The sequence below is a fragment of the Protopterus annectens genome, chromosome 13.part0 (assembly GCF_019279795.1).
Source record: "Protopterus annectens isolate FY-2018-M chromosome 13.part0, PAN1.0, whole genome shotgun sequence".
In the NCBI taxonomy this organism is placed as follows: Eukaryota; Metazoa; Chordata; order Ceratodontiformes; family Protopteridae; genus Protopterus; species Protopterus annectens.
This window is the reverse complement of record NC_056747.1, coordinates 880,063,407-880,085,457: the sequence shown is the minus strand read 5'-3', so window position 1 is coordinate 880,085,457 and position 22,051 is coordinate 880,063,407.

Below are 22,051 nucleotides of genomic sequence, written 5' to 3'. Positions count from 1 at the left end.
TGTTCCTACCCTACTTGTGATGTGTGTTTGTAAATTATCTTCTTTTTCTAAAATCATTTTTATGTTGGTCACTTTTTTATAAGTGAAAACTGGACTTGTACCTAAAATCTTGGCTAATTCGTGATTACCTAACACAATTTTCCAATTATTGGTCACTATCCCTTTAATGATATCCATCTCATTGCTGATAGGTAATGGAAAAGCCAACACAAATTTGTCTTTAGATAGTTTGTTGTTTTCTACTTGATCTATTCTCAATACACTAGTGAGAATAGGAATGGCTATGTTCTTTCTTAGCATGTTGACCTCCTTTATAATGCTATCTAACCATCTTGTTTCATAACCTCTTTCCATAAAAAAACTTTTTAGATCTTCACTTTCACTGGCAAACATGTCATTTTCACTAGTAAGTCTACTGAGCCTAATAAACTGGCCTTTCACCACACCTTTTTTCATATGTTTAGGATGAAGGCTTTCAAAATGTAAATATTGATTAACAAAAGTTGGTTTTCTATAAATTTTACTAGTGAATCTGTGTTCTATTGAATCTATAGTCAAAGATAAATCCAAAAAAGTGATGTTTTTTCCAAAATTGCCAAAAGTGAAATTCAGAAAATTTGTTGTAGAGTTGTTTACCAAGAAAAGATTTAAAGCTTTCTTCATCACCTTTCCATAAAAAAATTAAATCATCAATGTATCTTTTATAGAACATGATGTTATAATCTATTAATTGCGGAACTAGAAATTTTGTCTCCCAAGATGACATAACCAAATTTGCAAAACTGGGTGCCACTCTAGACCCCATTGCCACTCCCGATATCTGTTTATAAAAGGTACCGTCAAACTTAAAGAAATTATTGTCAAGCACCAGTTCCATGAGACCACAACAAGTGTTGACCAAAGTGTTGTCTAAGCTTGTATACTTAGTTAAATAATCTCTCATAAATTGATACCCTCATTCTGATCTATGCTTGTATAAAGAGATTCAACATCAAGAGAAGCAAAATGTAAATCATTATCTGTTCTACCAAGATCTATCTCTTTCAATAATTCCAACAAATGCCAGGAATCACGCAAATAAAATCTAGATTTCTGCACTAAAGGATTCAAAATGTCATCTAACCATACTGAAATTGTCTCAGTTTTACTACCAGAAGCTGCAATAATGGGTCTAAATTTTAAATTCACTTCACCCTTATGCACTTTAGGTATTCCAAACATTTTGGCTATTTTGGGAAACTCTATGTCCAGGAAAGTGTAAGTGTTGTAATCAATGCTACCTTCATTAAATAAATCAAATAAGTAACTATCAACCTTACAATAACTTTCCTGAACAAATCTACTGTTGACTTTGACATAATTTCTAGTATTGGCCAACATGCTGTTGATACTATCTATGTAATCCATTTGAGCCATGATTACTATTGTGCCACCTTTATCTGCCTTCATAATCCGATGTTCTCTATTTTTAGCCATGGTGTCCAAAGCCAAAAGCTCACCTTCTGTAAGGTTAGGTGCATAATTTATCCTCCTATCAATGTGCCTGAAGTCATTCTCACATTGTTTGTTAAACACAGCCAAAGTAGTGTTTAATAAAGGATTAAAAGTGCTCTTTGTGTAACCTTGTTTGACACCTTTTTGTTCTTTTAAACCAGTGTTGTCAAATATAAATTTTAAGTTTAACTTTCGACAATACAACTTAAAATCAACAATCAGCTTTGTCACATCACACTGGTTATTAGGAACAAAAGTGAAACCTTTCTTAAGGACAGAAATCATATTATCAGTAAGAGCAACATCAGTCAAGTTAACAAAGTTCATTTGAAAGTCTAATATTTCCTTTCGCTCTTCCTTTGTTCCTTGTCTGTACCTTGTTGTTCCATTTGGGAGTCTTTTACTCCAGCACTGTCCATTAAAAAGGACCCTTAATTTGATTATCAGAGGCCACCTGAGAACTATTGTTGTCCCCTTGAAAAGAATCCAAACTACTGACCTCATTGTCATTGACAGAAGCACCTTGATTATTTGGCTTAGATATACCAACATTAGATTTAACAGTACTGCTTTTGTTGTTATTAAACACTGGAACGTTGTCTGTAGCGTTCACATTTTGAGCTGAAACATTTTTGTTAAAACGCACTGCCTTTAAGGTATAAGCTTTTTGTGCTGCATAGGCTGCCAAATCTCTCTTAAGTTTACCCTGTTTTCTCGAAATTACTGACAGCCTGTGCCTTTTAACCTTAGCTTCAATACCCAAGTATAATGAAGCTAAGTTTTTAAAGGCTTCAAAAGATCTAATTAGTTTGTCCAAGTTTTCAAGCTCAGTCTTAATGCGAACAATTTCGCTACGATAAAATTCAACCAACAATCCCATGTACTGTAAGCCTGCATTGTTAAACACATCAACAAGTTTCAAGAATAAAGCGTCACCTTCAGTAACACAATTAGGATACTTAAAAGTTCGTAGACCCAACGGGACACATTTGAGTCTAATGTTTTCTTCTAAATAAAGAACTTCAAGTTGTAATGAGACAATTATAAATTATTATTAGAATGTAAGGAATCTATTTGGCAAATCAGGTTAAAGGCAGATGAGCCACCTGGATTGAATGATGTCATAAATATTAAGTGTTTTTTAGCTTTACAAAAATTTTAAAGCATCATTCAATTAACTTCTAGGTTAAATAATTTTTTAAAAAAACCTTTGTTTTATGTTATAAATACATTTATTTGTATGTAAAGCATTTTAGTACCTTTAGTATAATAATGTAATTTGAAATTTTACATGAGGTTTATTATTGCAATTATATACAGACATATATTTATATGCAAAGAAAGTTTTTTATAAAATGAAGAAAATTTATTGGGCAATTTTGGACATGTGATTTTGGTAATAAGATATTTAAAACAAATGGTCTGTTGTGTGGGTGCATTTCTGAAGAAGTTCTTGAGATTAAAGAACGAAAACGTTTAAAAAGTAGCGGGTTGGAGTCTGGTCTTTTGTTTGGCAGTGGTGAACTTTCATTTGTTACTTGGTTTGGTCTTTTTCGTGGTGTAAGCAATATATATATATATATATTTATATGTGTGTGTGTGTGTGTGTGTGTGTGTGTATGACAGAATCAAACAAGAATTGAAAGTAATCAAATGTAGTGGGACTTGGGATCTGATCAGAAGTGTGTCATATTAACACCTAAAGTATTAAAATGTGACCCAACTAGGTCTATTAATGTTGGAAATTACTTTGTTTATTTTTTTTACCTATTTCATTTGACTAAGCCCGAGGTTTGCTCCATGGCCTCCACTCTGCTATTACCTCCGATGCACCCTCCCAGCATCAGCCATATGTTCATCTCTTTGTTACGCAACCACATTGTTTCTCTCCCGATTACCCCCCATGTCCCCCCTTTCTCACTTGCCTCCACAAGGCGGTCTGATTAAAACTGGTCCATCCAACCCTGACATGCCTCGATCCATAATTTCATACCCATTGCTCCATGAACCCCCCCCCCACATCCACATTAACCATCCATCCTCCAGGTGCTAGGCCAGCCTGTTCACACCTCTATACATTGACCTCTCTCCACTGCTAGGGACCCAACATGGATGTTTTCGCGACCCAAGCATATTCAGGCTTCCCTACATCCTAGTTCACGTTACACACATACAATCTCTACCTATGCAGACACGAGTTAACCCAAATAATCCATTTGTATTTGTGGGTCATCACATTTGGGATGGACCTGTTTTGGTTTCAAGATTACACTTAGCGAGTCAACAGTATTTATCCCACTGGTAGTATCTGGCCACCAGTCTGAGAAGCAGTGATATGTTCCCACCCCTACCCAGCCTAATTTCCGGGTTCCACTTAACCGGCAATCCAGGCCTGCCCTTCTGAGCATGTAGCACGCCCCCCTGACGTGCACTCATCTTTTGTTTTCCTGTTGTCTTTCAGGTATATGAGGTGCACACAACCCCAGTTGGCACATGAGTCCTAAAAGGTTAGGTTCCAGGTATACGTGATGGACACGTCCTCTGTATACACATAACACTACAGGTTTCTCTCTGTTTCACCTTTGTAATGATAATGAAGGTGCACACAGCACCTTGCAGGACTACAAGTCTGGCTTTATCACTGGACAGGAACTGTTTAGCTAATTTAAATAAACATCTCAAAATATGTACAAAATGTTTAAATGGTTGCTTGTATTACTGAAACATGTCTTTCTGAATATGTCTTGATATTAAATAAGACAAAAGTGCTAAACAATATATGAATCGCCATTGTTTTCCTTTTAATTCCTTTTGAATGCTTTTCTGTCACGAAGTTTGTTCTGAGTTATATACAGATATATATCTATAAATATAATAGAGCACATAACAAAGACATATATGACCACAGGCACCATTAATGGAGGTGAGGGGGCTCAAGCAACATACGTCTTACACATATTGATATTCTACCTCCCCCAGCCAAACAGGTCTGCCCTGAAATACAATGCCAACTGGTTCAAATCCCATGACCAGGACCTGACACTACATGGCCACAAGATGTTAACAGTAAGCCATGCCACCTGTATGATGTGAGGCTGGTATCAATAACATATACAGTACAGTCTGGCTGCCATAATGAATGTACAATGTGGAAGCAATAAAACATTCCTAAGATACATATACACAGACACAGGTATGCAGATAAATATATATGTCTAAATATTATATATATATATATATATATATATATATATATATATATATATATGTAGACATATATGTAACTACACATACACACACAGACGTATGTCTAGGAAGATACATAATTGGAGGGTGCACACTACACTGAAAAGCCAGTATCCCTACAGTTGCAACCTCATCAGATGGACAGTGTATGAGTCACCCATACCAAAAACAATTGTTGCCTGAAACATATACCCATGGAGAAGTCAAAGGATGTGACACAACACATAGGCTTGCATACGTTGTAAAGGTTTATTTGTGTACTAATACATTTTCATATGCCATATCATATAGCTGTTAGACTTTGAAATACATACAAAGAGAGGAATGAAACCCTCAAACAGATCATTTATTACAGTAATCTGAAAGTATAACATATGTTGGTGCCCACATCAAGGCCTTCAAGTAGTACAACAGGAAAGACAGACTGGACAATCAATCAACAGTAAGTAATGCAGATATACAGGCCAGCAGCCTCTAACTACACTCTGTACTCAGTCCCTATGTGGAAAAGATCTAGGTTGACACAATGGGATGTATCTGTTACATAACAATCCATAAATGAAATCATCACAATTGCACTGACAAACAGAACAGGCTGTATGGCAGTAATCAGAAGGGCAGCAATGTTCACAAGGTGAAATGTTTGTTAATGTACAGCCACATGCCTTAAGCCAGCTTACTACTGATATACCTCACATGTTGTAACACCCTAGGTTAATTATGGTGCTCCCACCCCTCTAGACTGACTTACAGGAGCATATAACAATGTTACATGCACTGACCTTTACACTGCAGAGTGGCACACATGTGTTGTGCAGATGAAGTCCACATATATATGGTGCATATGTTCTGTACACCATTATTCACTGGCATCATACCTGATAACAAGCCAGTCAGATAACAGACTGCTGGACATGCTGTGTATAGTATTGGCTTTTACTAAGGACATGACTTGGACAGTCTGTGGTTGTGTGTACAGTACTGTGGTCTGTGTACATAGGGCAGGAGTCTGCAACCTTCAGTATCCCAGGAGTCATGTCTGTCCCCTCTGCCACCAAATTAAAGTCATCGGGAGCCACAACAGCTATTTGACCCCTAAAATGAAGATAACACTGCATATAAGGTTTCAAATATTGTTATATTAAATATGACAGAACTAAGTGAATCAGAGCAATACCTAATATCCGTCCATAATTGTGTTCCTGTGTTGGCCCTGGTTGATCTCTGTGTGTGTTTATGTGTGGGTGTGGGTGGGAGGTGCGATACAGTGGCCATTAATCCTCAGAGGTACATGGAGCCACTACAGCAGGTTGTAAGAGCCACATGTGGCTCCAGAGCTGCAGGTTGCTGATCCCTGAGTTAGGAATTTGATGACAGTTTGTGTATTGTGCATATGTACCTTGGGCAGTGCACAGACTGCGGTAAATGCAGTTGTTCTTTGTCCTGTACTATGTGATCTTACAAGCTGCTCCAGTGTATGGTACCCTATTTGCTCACATGTCTGTAGGGCCAGGCACATGTGTCCCATACCACAGACAGAAAATGGACCTCATTGTGCCATGACCAGTGTATGTACGGTTACTGTGTGAGTGGTACATATGAGGATGGTGTTTATCAGATGGTCATTATAGTGTCATATTAAGCTTGTGTATCACATATTGAGGCAGCTAATCGCAAGTACATGTGTATTCCCCCACAGAAAATGTAGTCCACTGTTGTGGCAGTCTGCCTATATTTTGCACAGTGATTTGTGACATGCCTAGCAGCCTAGTGTAATTACACAGTGTGCTGTTATGTCCAGTTATTTGCAGGACATACTGCTGCCAGACCACCATAACTGTTGTGTATCTCTGACAAAGCAGTGGTCTGCTGTACAGATGTATGTCACTATCTAATGGGTAGTTTGTGGCCATGTGTTCTCTGCACCACCAGGTATTGTGGCAGGACAGACTGGCATGAGTCTGTGCATACACTGTGTGGGCATATGTAGTCCTGTATTGTTGTGATATACCCATGTACATGGCTAGTAACATCCACATTGGGTAGCATGGTCCACATGTCTCACATGACAGGGAAATGTATACACATCTGGACTGACCACAGAGTGTCAGACTGTCCACATATATTGGTCATATCCCTGCTGTAGTCCACAGGAGCAGTACTGTGCTGCAGTGGTACCATACATTGTTTCCCTAGGATGTATGTATGTAGGCAATGATGCACATGCCTACAGCAGATGTGACCTTGCACACCAAACATGTCTGTTAAGACAACCCCTATTACAGTTGCAGCAGTCTACAGATATACCTGCAATACATCCATGACATCACCTTGCACTAAGAGGTTTGGACTAATGCTGCTGAGGGTCAGCTCCACTCCATGTCCTGGACATATGGTAAACATATATGTGTACATATTTATCCACATATCTATAGAGATATATACACATATACATATCCACATACATATATGGACATATACATATCCACATACATATATGGAGATATGTACGTACAGATATATACACATACACACTCACATATATACATATACACAACAATGACTGCAACAATTGTCTAAGCTTCTGATGTCATTCAAAGGGAATCCAGGATCTGTGTGCCTGGGATGACATGATTGACAAACCAAGATGCTTTGCCAGAGATGGTCTGCACCTTTTGCCCGTGGAATTCAGGTTACTGCCTAAAGCTCTTGCCACCCACATAGTGCTGTTTCTAGGCAAGGTTCAAAGGACTACACCCCCACTGTAACAGATACACACCTGCTAAACTGTACATAATGCTACTCAATGCTAGAAGTGTAAACCTAAAATGAACTCTCACAAGGCACACCTACAAATGGAGGTCATTGATATCTGTGCAGTAACAGACAACTGGGTCAATGCCCCAGAAAGCACCCCTACAATACCAAGCTACAACCCTTACCACAAATTTGGGCCACCAAAACAGGACCATAACACTACAGGTGGAGGGGTCTTCATATTAAACAAGTATGCACACCTCCATGCTAGTTCCCAACACAATGCATCTGGAAATCTCCAGGTGGAAGTAACATAGGTGACACTGCAATCAAAATTGTAGCTTGCTACAAATCTCCCACCATGGGCCAAGATTCTGACCACACCTTTCGAAACATACTGGACAGATTCAAATACAAACAAACAACCTAATATGTGGTGATTTCAACTACCCTGCCATTAACTGGGAAAACTACTCAGGTACCAACACCTTTTCCCAACGGTTCTTAGCATTCATACATACCAATGCCCTGGATCATCTAAAACATTGTCCAGTCAAGTGCTACAGTATCCTATTCATGGTCATTACCAACATTGAAGATAGATGCACCTCAGCAGTGTTTTCCCCATCATTTGTCAGATCAGACCATGAGCTCATCACCATTGACATCCACATCCCACCCCCACCCACCAGGAAGGAAACCTCTGTAAAAGACCTCTTCAAAGCCAACTTCATGCTACTCAAGCCAATGGTGACAAACTTTGTGACACCCATGGAGACGGGAGCTGAAAGATCAACTGTTGAATCCTACAATAAGGCACTGCATGAGCACATCCATTCTTGCATGTATTGCGCCATCCTAAATAAAACCTAGATGTTCTTGTCCACAAATATGAAGCCAGTCTGGTGATCCCCTGCCATAAACAAAATATACAACAGAAGGAAGAAAATGTTGAAGATAAAAGGATAATCCAAGGATGTAAACAACTCCCTAATAAGCTATAGTAAGAAGCTGAGATATTTCATTAAATCCTCCAAATCTAGTTATGTGACTAACTTTGCCAAAGATTCCAATGTCAACAACAAGCCATTCTATACCTATGTCCAGATTTGACATGGCAATGCTCAGAAGTGCTTTGAGTTACAACAGAATGGCATTAAAATGAACTGATACCAAGGAATTAGCCAATATCCTGGCAGATCGATTTAGTGACACATTACCCCCCAGATGACATCCTGGGCTGTGTACTACATGAACTAAAACATGAATCGGCACCACACCTGTCATGTTTCATCATAGCCTCACCTCAGGCTTGTGTCCAATGAGTGGCACAGAGCTGCAGTTATCCCACTCCACAAGGGGGAATACACCCTGGATCACGGGAAATACCATCCCATCAGTCTGACAAGCCTGATCTGCAAGGGCATGGAATGCATTATCATGGAACTTATAAACAAAGACATTGGCCAACCTCAAACACTGGCCCTCACCCAGTGTGGCCTGGTGGAGGGCCGATCTTGTCACCTGAACCTGATTTAAATCTTTGGATCAGTCTCCAGAGCTGTGGAAGAGGGTAAGGTGGTCCACACAGCCTATCTGGACCTTGGCAAGGCCTTCAACACCATCCCCCACTCTGGAAACATAGACTAAACTACTAAGCCAGAAATAAATTTCTATGCCACTCAATGGGTTGCCACATGGCTTACTGACAGAACCCAGACTGTAGAAGTAGTTGACTGTAATTCCAGCTCCAGATGAGTGACACGTGGAGTACCTCTGGGTTCAGTCCTGGGACTGCTGTTGTTTGGCATCTACTTCTCTGAAGTACAGGCCAACACTACGGGACTCTGGCTAACAAATGTCATGGATCACTGTGACCTGGGAGCCATTACTAAATCCCCACATTATGTGGATATTCTACAAAAGGACCTTGCAGACACAGATGCTTGCTGCCAGAGCCATGGGCTCAAGCTTACTGCCAAGGAATCTATAGTTATCCCCTTTGGGAAATCCCATGTACCCATGATTTATCACATATGTGCAAGTACACTACATACCAAACGTGTGATGACAGACCTACAGACACAGGTGGACAGTGCTCTTACCTTGAATAACATTGCCACAACAGTGAGGAAATCCTTCTATGTGGCACACCTCATCACTAAGGGCTTTTTATCCACAGTAAAGGAGGTAAATGTCCAACTGTACTCATCCCTCATTACACACATTATAGAGTACTATGCACCATTTCGTATGCACCTCACGAGACATCTGCAACAGATGGAAGGCTGCAGGAATACCCCACTAAACAGATCACAGGCATAAAGCAGATGCCCTATGCTGACCATCTAGACAACATCCAGTTATACTCTGTGGCATATCGTCTACTCAGAGGCAATATCTGCTTAACATACAAGGCCATGTCAAACCCTGTGTAATGATATCTGTCATAAGTGTATGTAATGCCATGTCCAATACATCCGTCTATGTGCTGTCATTACAGTAGCAAGTGGTGTGAGTGTCATGTCTGGGGCGCACTAGTATATGAGACCTGCACAGCACTGTTATCTGTGTGAATGTGTTACATGCAGGGGTAGTAACACAGGGTGCATGTTGTCACACTGGCATGTAGTGTAACAAAGCTAGGGTATCTTTTTGGCTGGGCTTGTATAGGCCCCAGGGCCGATAGCCTAGTACCTACCTATGAACCTACCTACCTATGAACCTATGGCAGTACTACTGTTGACAGTGCTGTCCCAGGCAAAGTTAGACTGCTAAAGGTACTAATGACAACAAGCACACCTGCAGGCATAGCTGTACTCTGAGGCCTCACTGTGGTGTTCCTGGTGTGTGGGTTGTGTCAGCATATATATCTCTTACTGGAAAATTACCAGACATGTAGAATGTAACTGTGGAGTACCATCTGTAAAGCACATGTTAGTGAGGGCTTACAACATGTAGTAATGGCATACATATTGTTGTCAAACATCCATCTGTCGACACAGTCATCCAAATGATTAGCTACTTGCCAAACTGATGTCTGTCAGTCCCTCTACAGATGTGCAGATGAAATGTATCCAGCTGGAATACATACAGACAACCTATGCTTGATTGACGCTGACATGTCTACCCAGCTGTGTACTAACTGGCACATATAGGGGACAGCACCCTTTACAGACAACACGCCATGGGTACCTACACTACACTACCACAGTCAACAGAACATGCTTGGTTACAGGTCTCCATCACAGACAGTAATCATGTGTTGTAATGCATGTTGCATACATGTCAAATGGATCACCTCAGTGGCCATGTGCAGAGGGCACCCAGAGGATTGGCTGATGCATGTCACTATCACCCTGATAGTCACCAACATGGTGTGTATCGATAGATTGCCTGCTGGCATATGGAATTATACTGATGTAAACACACCCCCTACACAACCCATCTCTCCATGGACAATAGTCAGGTACACATGTATGCCACCTGCAGCAATGCACCACAGTACCAACACATGTGTATGTGTACATTACTGAGGATAGCAGTGTGTGTGTGTAAGTACACCTGTAGTTGGAAATTCCATGACAGCCTTCACAACCACCTTAACAGACATTGACATAGTTAGATGTTGCAGCAGCTATATTGGACATGACATATACTCTGTTACACTCCTCTCCCTAATGGCTACAAGAGCCTTGCAGTACCAGCACAACAGTGTTGTAAAAATGGGTTGATAGGCATGGGAAACCCATTGAAGTCTGGCAAGTGTGTGTATGTGTGCATGCCTGCATATCTGTATGGGACACCATTTTGAGACCACATATTCCTATTACACTACACATTGCCACAAAGTAGTAAAGATACTGTTGTTGCTGCCCATAGGTGAGGCATGGCGATGCAACACCCTACTATGCCTGTGGCATGTGCATTAAATGCATATCCATGTAGTACCACTGTTGTGATATACAATGGGTTGTACTGTAGTTGTGGCCAATGTGTGATAGTGGGTATATCAGAGTGTCATCATGGGTTGCAGTACATACAATAACCAATGGGGGATGTGGGTCCTGTGTACACTGTTATTACATCACGGTACACCCAGTATATGTCCCATGTACAAGTTTATGTTGACCAATGCCACCATCAACCATACAGGTAAGTGACACCACAATACAGGCCAGTTACACATGTGCTGTGTGCAGTCTACCTGTAACACATTGGACACACAGACTAGTTAGCTTCCACCAATAGGCCCAGGTCGCTTGGATGTGTGTCTGCCTGTTATGTGTCTGTCAATGTGTGTATGATGGTATGTCACACTATCTATTATCCATACTATCTATTATATATTATACAACCATTGCATCACCCATTAGCATACTGTACATGTCTGTCTATGTTCTGCAAGTAATATGTAAGCTGGTGCACACCTCATCCTACACATTGTGTGGTGCGTGCAATGAAAGCCACACAGATCATTAGCACTACATACCTAAGTAGGGGTCTAGTCAGAGTGTTGCCAAGTAAGAGTGTGCATGTATGTGGATGGGTCTACATAAGGTTGCAGATTATACATGTCCCAGTGGGTCACCTGTTTACATGGCACAGGCACTAACTGTTATAGAAACCTGTGACATGTGTGCAACTGTACTCCAGATATGTCACAGCCATGGTATCACCACAGTGTCATAACCCTTGTGGAATCTGACTGCACACCATCCTCCTGCTGACACATGTACACCTACAACACATATGGATAACATTATGGAGATCACAATCCCCCAGTGTTACTAACAGCTGACATGCATCATAGCTATATGGTACACTACCTGACATGTATGCAATACAAATTACTACTAACAACATGTTATACTGCAGTACATTGCTGCACTGTATTGCAGTCACCGTGTGCATCAGAACTATATTAGCCTGTCCCTGCATCAATGTTATGAATGACAGGGATGTGGCACAGGTATCATCATATGCACAGGGTGTGTTGCTGGTTTGCCAGAGGCCGAGGGTGGTCCATACATTTGACACCATGTGAGTGGGTGAGGGGTTGAATTATTGGAATGGGGCATGCTGATGTGGTGTGTGTGTCGGTATGGTGTTGGCCTAGGTCTGTGCATAGTGTGTAGGTATGCATGCACACAGTTCTGCCATGTGGCTGCCCTATACAGGTGTTTTCTGACAGCTGCAGACCATACCTGGCAGGGTGTGCAGTTCACTGCCTTCGGCCATGGACACGGTGACTGTGCCTACCAGGGGTTCCATGAGCACATGCAGGTACAGGCCTTGAGGTGCTGCTCTCCCCTGATGATGACAGGTGTCCGTTAGAACCATGTCCCACATGGGACTGGCCAGGACCATGTGCATGAGGCCTGCTTTGGTGTGGTGTTGGCAGCACACCCAGTGATGTGCTGGGGCTACTACTTCCACTATGGGAGTGGCTTTGCACCCTAGGTCCGTGAAACTGCTGTTGTGACTGTCAATGGGTGGGAGCCTTGTTCCTGTTGTGTCCATATGGGGGCTGATGTGGCTTCCACATTACAGATGACTCTCACCATCCAGGGTGTTTTCCCACCACATGTGTCAGATACCACCCCTGTAGGCTCTCTTCTCTATCTACCAACCCAAACAACCACCACAACTATACCTGCTATCCTTCCCCAAATTCCCAATCCCACCTTCACAAACAAGGACCATGAGGCCCCAAAAAGAGGCTCAGAAGTGACATACCTGTCCATGTTACACATAGTTACTGCTCTAAATTTGTGTGCATTGATGTGTGTGATATCCCCTCCCACATAGCATGCAGCACTGTGATGCATAAATATGGAGCATGTATATATCTCTATATGTGTGTGTGTGTATATATATATATATATATATATATATATATATATATATATACATATATAATTAAGTTGTATATATCTGTTTATATATATATATATATATATATATATATATATACATGTAGGTGTCTGTATAACTGTAGGCAAACATGTAGATATATATAAATACATGTAAAATATATATATATATATATATATATCTTCAAATGTACACACATCTATATATACATATATATTTTCATATACAATTATATATATTATATATATATATATATATATATATATATATATATATATATATACATATATATATATTTATATATATATATATATATATATATATATATATATATATTTATATATATATATATATATACACACACATATATATATATATATATAGACATATATATGACTATACATACCCACACCCCCCACTTTTATATTCACACTCTGAGATCACACTACAGTGGGGAAAAGGGAATATTCCCTTATCCCCACTGTACTCCGATCTCAGCAACAGCCATTCCTCTGATTTCCTATTTTTTATCATACTTTCACGAAAGTGCTTTTTTGGTGAAAAGCACTTTCGCGAATGTATGATCGGCAGTTTCACTTTTGGTGAAACTGCCGTCCATGCATAAGTATGGATCCCATATAGATATGGATCCCATATAGATATATATATATATATATATATATATATATATACATATATATATATATATATATATATATATATATATATATATATATATATATATATATATATATATATATATATATATATATATATATATATATATATATATATATATATATATATATATATATATATATATATATATATATATATACACATCTACATATTTATATATCTATATTTATATATCGCTCTCTCTCTCTCTCTCTCTCTCTCTATATATATCACACAGAAAAACCTAACAAAGAAAAAAAACATGTGTGTGGGGTACAGTCAGACATCAGGTTCACAATCTCTAACTCTCCTTCCTGCACAGCTGGAGTGTTCTGCCTTGCTACAACACAGACAGGTGCCACATATGGACACAGCTGAACATTAGGTTGGTATATATACAGACAGATTGCAGGTACACCTATTACACACCTATGGCATTTCAACATGCTATATTACACATTACCCTGAGTATCCTGCTAGTGGTGGGCTCTGGATCCCACATATCCATCATTATGCCATTACCTCCACCACCGGCTATTGCCCACACTACTATACATGTTTTCCATTACACAACACACAGTATGATGGCTTATATCTTGCCAGTCAGTGCTGCTCTGCACAGTTGATGCCTATGGCCCACAACCCACAGGGACAGACTCTAGTGTCCATAACATTTGTTCAGCTGAACATCATTACAGCAACAACACCTGCTAGCACATATGAATAATTCAACATCATCTATACCATTATTAATGCCCAAGTACTGCAGTCAATTAAATGCATATATACTTCACATACCTGTTGTATGACTCATGTCTCTTCACAAAATTCTTTTTGTAGGCCTAGCCTATTTGTTTTTTTTTTGTTTTTTTTGGTCTCTGAGTGTGTCTCTCTCTCTGTCTCTGTCTCTGTCTCTGTCTCTCTCTCTCTCTCTCTCTCTCTCTCTCTCTCTCTCTCTCTCTCTCTCTCTCTCCAGTAACTGGACTGGGCTGCTTTGAATAGATTGTAACATGTTTTTTGTTAGGGGGGCACATGATCAGATGATGGCCTCTGCACCAATCAGTGTCCTCCACTTGTTACCTGCATGCAGCATGCTGTGTAGTACTTCCAATTAACACTGCCATGGCAACCCACTACTATAAACCCCTACATCATTTGGGCATAGTCCCTTTACCTTTACTGTATAGTGGACATCCTTCTTGTGTGTGGGCAGCAGTGTTACAGACAGCAGGTAGCAAGACCTCTCAGAAGTGGAATTGCAGTCTCAAGGCAGCTACATATTTGTATCAGGTTCAAGAACTACAGACAGGGTATGGGTAGTGTTGGTATATGCATTGTATAGCACCAGTGTTGCAGGGTTTGTGTGTACACACTAGTTTATTATGGATTGCAGTCTGTCTGCATAGTTCTCATATGTGGGCCTATGTTTGTCTGTCCACCACATAGGTCTTGTGTCCGATATATCACTGGCAATGTGTGTGTTGATTACTATCAGTAGTTGGCTACATCCATTTGTGTTTATGACATCATATTCTTGTCTAAGTGTTAGTTGCAGACTACCCTGTAACAACAGCAACATGCTCAGTGTATGACAACACTATTTCACATATGGGCCTGTGTACTGGCCTCTGTCGTCCACCGACATACCAAGCTTTGTCCGTATAGGTTCATAGGTTGATACTAGGCTATCTTCCCTAGGGCGTTTACAAACCTAGCCAAAGAGTGTTTGGCTTTCGCCACCCTTTTAGATTAGTTGACTGTGCCTCTGTATAATAGGTCACAGAAGATAGCCCATTTAAGGTTAGTTTACCGTGCCTCTGTCTAGCAGTGACACAGAAGAGATTCCAGGGGTAAATTTACGATCTCCCATCCAAACGTCAAGATTCTTCTTGAAGTGGGTCATTGAGGGGCTCTGTCTAACATGGATTGGGATTTTGTTCCAGAGTGAGGGGAGTCTCTGGGATATAAAGCTGTCCCTCCAGCATGTTCTATTTATTTCTGTGCTGAGGTTTAAGTCACTGGAGCGTGTAGCTCTGATGGATTTGGATTTCTTGAGGTGGAGCATGTCCATTAATTCTGGGTTGGACATGGCTTTATACGTCAGGCACAGGTCGCCTCTGAGTAGGCAATAAACAACTGAGTAGAGCTGGAGTTTCTTTAGCCTAACTGCGTAGGACATCTGTTTGAGTCCCTTGATCCTCTTGGTGAGGTACTTTTGGGGTTTTTCTAGTTGAAGCAGGTGTCAGGTATGGTACATCCCAAATGGGGCATTGTATTCAATTATGGGCCTGACGAGTGATGAGTAGAGGGGCACAATGACCTCTCTTGATCTAGATGTGAACCCCTTCGTGATAAGGTGGGCTATATAGAATGTCTTTCTAACCACGTTGGCAATGTGATTGTCAAAGGATAGATTGCAATTTACTTGGGTCCCCAAATCCCTAATTACTTCTTCCGTACTTAATGGATTACCACCTATGTGGTAATTTGTGGGCACTTTGTTTTTCCCAAAGGGGATGACTATGCACTTTTTGGCATTTAGCTTTAGGCAATGGCTCTGGCACCAGTTATCCATCTCTGTGAGACCTTTTTGGAGGATGCTTGTGTCAGCCGGCGAGTCGATTATGGCCCCCAGTTTGCAGTCATCTGCAAACTTTGTCAGCCATAGTCCTGTGTTAGCCTGTACCTCAGAGAAATATATACCAAACAAGAGAGGTCCCAGAAATGAGCCTTGTGGGACGCCACTTGTAACTGGTTTAGAGTCTGACATGGCACCTGCAATTCTGACCATGTGGGTTCTATCCCTAAGCCAGTTTGCAACCCATCTTGTGACATAGGGGTTGATATTTAAGTTGGTGAGCTTATTTATGATGCCCGAGTGGGGTATTGTAGTGAAGGCTTTTGCAAGGTCAAGGTAGGCTGTGTGGGCTACCTTCCCTTCGTCTATGGTCTTGGTGACTGTTTCAAAGAAATCGACCAGGTTCAAGAGGCAAGATTTGCCCTTAACAAAGCCAAATTGGGTAGGATCCAGTGTTTGGAGGTTCCCAATGTCTTTGTTTATGAGTTCCATGATGATACGCTCCATAGCTTTGCAGACCAGGCTAGTTAGGCTTATAGGGCGATAGTTTCTGGGATCTGTTGTGGCACCACCTTTATGGAGTGGGACCACTGTTACTATACGCCATTCTTTGGGTACATATCCTTTTGTAAGGCTGAGACTGAATAGTGATTTTAAGTGAGGGTTCAGTTCTTCTTGGAGCTCATGTAAAATGCAGCCAGGGACACTGTCTGGTCCCATTGATGCTGTGTTTTTTGCTTTGGAGAGGGCAGCTCTCACCTGTGCATCTGTGATGTCAGGGAGGCTACACTCTGTTGGGATAGTCATTTGCTCATTTGGGGAAGGGGAGAAGTTTGCACTGAACCTGTCTGCCAGGATGTTGGCAATGTCTGTGGGTTCAGTGTATTTTTTGTCATTTTGCACTAACTCAGAGCATATCTGGGAGTTTCCACCCAGGTTTCTGACATAACTAAAGAAGGCCTTGTGATTATCTTTAGTGTCTTGTGCAATTTTTCTTTCAAAGCTAGGCTTAGATGATTTTATGAGGGATCATAGTTTCTTGCTAGTACTGATCAGAGTTGCCTTCCCTTTCAGGGATTTTGCTCTATCATGTAGTAGCTTCCTCCTTCTGTTGTATGGCTTTATTTGGGATAGCACGATCCATGCATTCCTGTAGGTATCCATAGAATGCGTTTGTAAAGGATTCTGCGGTTTGGGCCGTATTTTCCACTGGACCTGGGGCTTTGAAGGATTCCACCTCGGTTTTGAGAAGTGGGAAGTTTGATTTTGAGAAGTGTTTGACTGTGGTTTCCTTTGCTGGGGGTGGGGACGGGATATGGATGTCCATAGTGATTAATTTATGGTCAGATCTTACCAATGAGGGGTATACCTCTGGTATGGAACATAGAGTCCCCATGTTGGTGATGATCAGGTCCAATATGTTTTCCCCTCTTGTGGGAGTGGTGACCAGTTGTTCCATAGCATTTGAGTTTATAAATTCTAGGAACCGTTGGGCTAGAGTGTTGGGGCTAGAGTAGTGCTCCCAGTCTATGTTTGGGTAGTTAAAGTCACCCAATATAATGGTGTTTGGAGAGACCTTCATATTCTCCAGTGTCTTCAGGAAAGCCGAGTGGGGTTCCTGAGTTTGGGAGGGTGGTCTGTAGCAGGCTACAAACTGGAAGGCAGTTTTGCCCACTGTTAGTTGCACATGGATGGTCTCAGATGCTTCGTGCAGTGCCACTAGCCTGGAGGTATGGGTATCTTTGATGAATATGGATACTCCCCCTCCTCTTGTGGTTCGGTCCGAGTTTTGGGGGCAAAAGCATGGTATGAGGTATAGCCTGGTAGTGCTGGGGTGCTCTCGGGAGCCTTGAACCAGGTTTCTGTTACTGCACAGATATCAATATTCTCCATACTGAGGAGAGCCTTGAGTGCATGCATCTTGAGGTTTAAACTTCTGGCGTTGAGCAGCATTACCCTTAGTTTCTTTTTCCTTGTGTTGTCTAAGGAGGTGGGTTTGTCTTTTGAGCCTTGCCTAAAAAATGTACGATGGGGGTGGCAAGAGCCTTGGCCAGTATTTGAAAACCCAGGTGTGACAGGTGCAAGCCATCCCTAGCAAAGCAACGTGGCTTGTCAAGCATGTCATCCCAGGCTGACAGACACTGGATCCCCTTTGAGTGACACCAATACTTTAGCCAATTGTTGAAATTGATCATTTTATCTCTATACTGTGGTATCATTCTTGGTGAGGGTAAGATGCTACTCAAGGTCAGGGTCATACCGGCCTGGGCCACATGATCAGAGAGCTCCTCTATGTCTCTTTTCATGTAATCCAGGGAGGTACGTCTCAGGTCATTCACATCAGCATGGACAATGACGGAGTCATATTTGTACTTGCTTTGGAGTGACCTGAGTGCTTGTGTTATGTGGCAGATCCTGGCACCCGACAGGCAGCTTACAGTGACCTTCTCCTTGTTCAGCCTGGTGAGAGGGACGTCAGTGTGTCTGACGATAGAGTCACCTATTACAAGTGTATTAGGTGTGTTGTTTAGCCTTAAGGGCTGTGACTGTGTGGCACACTGACTTTGTGAACTATGTGATACGTGGGTATTGTTATGGGGTAGCAGTTGCTTGGATGTCTGCTTTGGAGGTCTCTGTTGCTTGGGCAGATTTTTATTTAGAGCCTGCAAGTATGTTTTTGTGTGTTTATGTGTTTGGTTTGCTGTTGCAATAGGTCTATGTGAGACTGGATTTCTGGTGTGTGTGATTACCTGCTCCTCCAGAATGACCATGCCAGTACTATGTTGCGACAGCTCAGCCTCCAGTTTGGCTATATAGTTGCATCTCTCACATATATTTGAGCTTGTTGGGAAGAGGAGAGGGTGGTCTGTATACATAAGGCAGTTGTAACATTGCATCAAGATTCCCATATTCACCAGCTGGACTGGAGAGTAAACCTGAAACTGACTTTTGGACATGCCAGAATAGTATAAGGAATTACTTTTTGGCTTGATCAAAAAAGACCAATAGGGAGCCAAGTACTTAAAGGGAGTATAAGAGGGTGTAGTGTTTTAGTTTATCAGTGCTTACTTATAAGACACTTATCCTAGCTACTGCTGGGTTTTAGAAGTAAAATAGAGTGCTTACTTTGAGATTTGGAACAGTTCTAAGGGAAAAAGTGAAGAGCAGACTTGTGGAGCCAGGAATAGTTTAAACCTGATTAAGTGGCGCTGCCCGATGCTGCGCTATGCGCAAAAACACGCAAAAGATGGTTTTAAGAGAGGGGGATCAAGGAGTTTGGAATTGACCCAAATTGGCCAATAAAACTACAGTTTCTAGGCAGTAACCACTCCCACAGGGGCAGGCAGGCTGTTCAGTGTTTACCACTGCCACTGATGAACACAGAGACTTCCCTTTAGCCCAAGCAAGCAATGGCCTCCAAGAAACTTACAAACAGTTCAGAACAGCAAATCTGTAACTGAACTTTTTTTAAATTTCAGAAAGTGGGAGGAAAGCAAGATTTTTTTTTTTTTAAAGATAGCAGAGATACACAAGTAGCAACAAGTTAGAACAGTGCAATAAATGACCCCACACTTGAGTGCTAGGCCAGAGACAGGTAAAATGCAAGTTTTAAGAAAAAAACGATTTTAAAATAAGTGCAACTCAGGAAATGCAGTAAACAGGCTCTATATGTGTTCTAAATACAGTTTCTAATACAGATATCAAGTTTAGCAAGCTGGAAAACATCACAAAGTAGGCGGCAATGCAGAAATCTTAACAAATAATCTGAAGAAAATACTTAAAATCTCAAAAGTGGCTCCTTACTTCTCTCAGCCTTTTCTCCACTTGGTGGGTGCTTCACCAACAGCCAACAAGTCTGAAAAGATGCCAAAACCATGAGGCAATCGGGTTTTAAGAGAGGGGGATCAAGGAGTTTGGAATTGACCCAAAATGGCCAATAAAACTACAGTTTCTAGGCAGTAACCACTCCCACAGGGGCAGGCAGGCTGTTCAGTGTTTACCACTGACACTGATGAACACAGAGACTTCCCTTTAACCCAAGCAAGCAATGGCCTCCAAGAAACTTACAAACAATTCAGAACAGCAAATCTGTAACTGAACTTTTTTTATATTTCAGAAAGTGGGAAAAAAGCAAGATTTTTTTTGTTTAAAGATAGCAGAGATACACAAGTAGCAACAAGTTAGAACAGTGCAATAAATTACCCCACACTTGAGTGCTAGGCCAGAGACAGGTAAAATAAAAGTTTTAAGAAAAAAAGATTATAAAATAAGTACAACACAGGAAATGCAGTAAACAGGCTCTAGATGTGTTCTAAATACAGTTTCTAATACAGATATCAAGTTTAGCAAGCTGGAAAACACCTCAAAGTAGGCGGCAATACAGAAATCTTAACAAATAATCTGAAGACAAATACTTAAAATCTCAAAAGTGGCTCCTTTCTTCTCTCAGCGTTTTCTCCTCTTGGTGGGTGCTTCACCAACAGCAAACAATTCTGAAAAGACACCAAAACCATGAGGCAATCAGGTTTTAAGAGAGGGGGATCAAGGAGTTTGGAACTGACCCAAAATGGCCAATAAAACTACAGTTTCTAGGCAGTAACCACTCCCAAATGGGCAGGCAGGTTGTTCAGTGTTTACCACTGCCACTGATGAACACAGAGACTTCCCTTTAGCTCAAGCAAGCAATGGCTTTCAAGAAACTCACAAACAGTTCAGAACAGCAAATCTGTAACTGAACTTTTTTTAAATTTCAGAAAGTGGGAGAAAAGCAAGATTTTTTTTTAAAAATAGCAGAGATACACAAGTAGCAACAAGTTAGAGCAGTGCAATAAATGACCCCACACTTGAGTGCTAGGCTAGAGACAGGTAAAATGCAAGTTTTAAGAAAAAAACGATTTTAAAATAAGTGCAACACAGGAAATGCAGTAAACAGGCTCTAAATGTGTTCTAAATACAGTTTCTAATACAGATATCAAGTTTAGCAAGCTGGAAAACACCACAAAGTAGGCGGCAATGCAGAAATCTTAAAAAATAATCTGAAGAAAAATACTTAAAATCTCAAAAGTGGCTCCTTTCTTCTCTCAGCATTTTCTCCTCTTGCTGGGTGCTTCACCAACAGCCATCAAGTATGAAAAGATGCCCAAATCATGAGGCAATCGGGTTTTAACAGAGGGGGATCAAGGAGTTTGCAATTGACCCAAAATGGCCAATAAAACAACAGTTTCTAGGCAGTAACCACTCCCACAGGGCAGGCAGGCTGTTCAGTGTTTACCACTGCCACTGATGAACACAGAGACTTCCCTTTAGCCCAAGCAAGCAATGACCTCCAAGAAACGTACAAACAGTTCAGAACAGCAAATCTGTAACTGAACTTTTTTAAATTTCAGAAAGTGGGAGAAAAGCAAGATTTTTTTTTTTGTT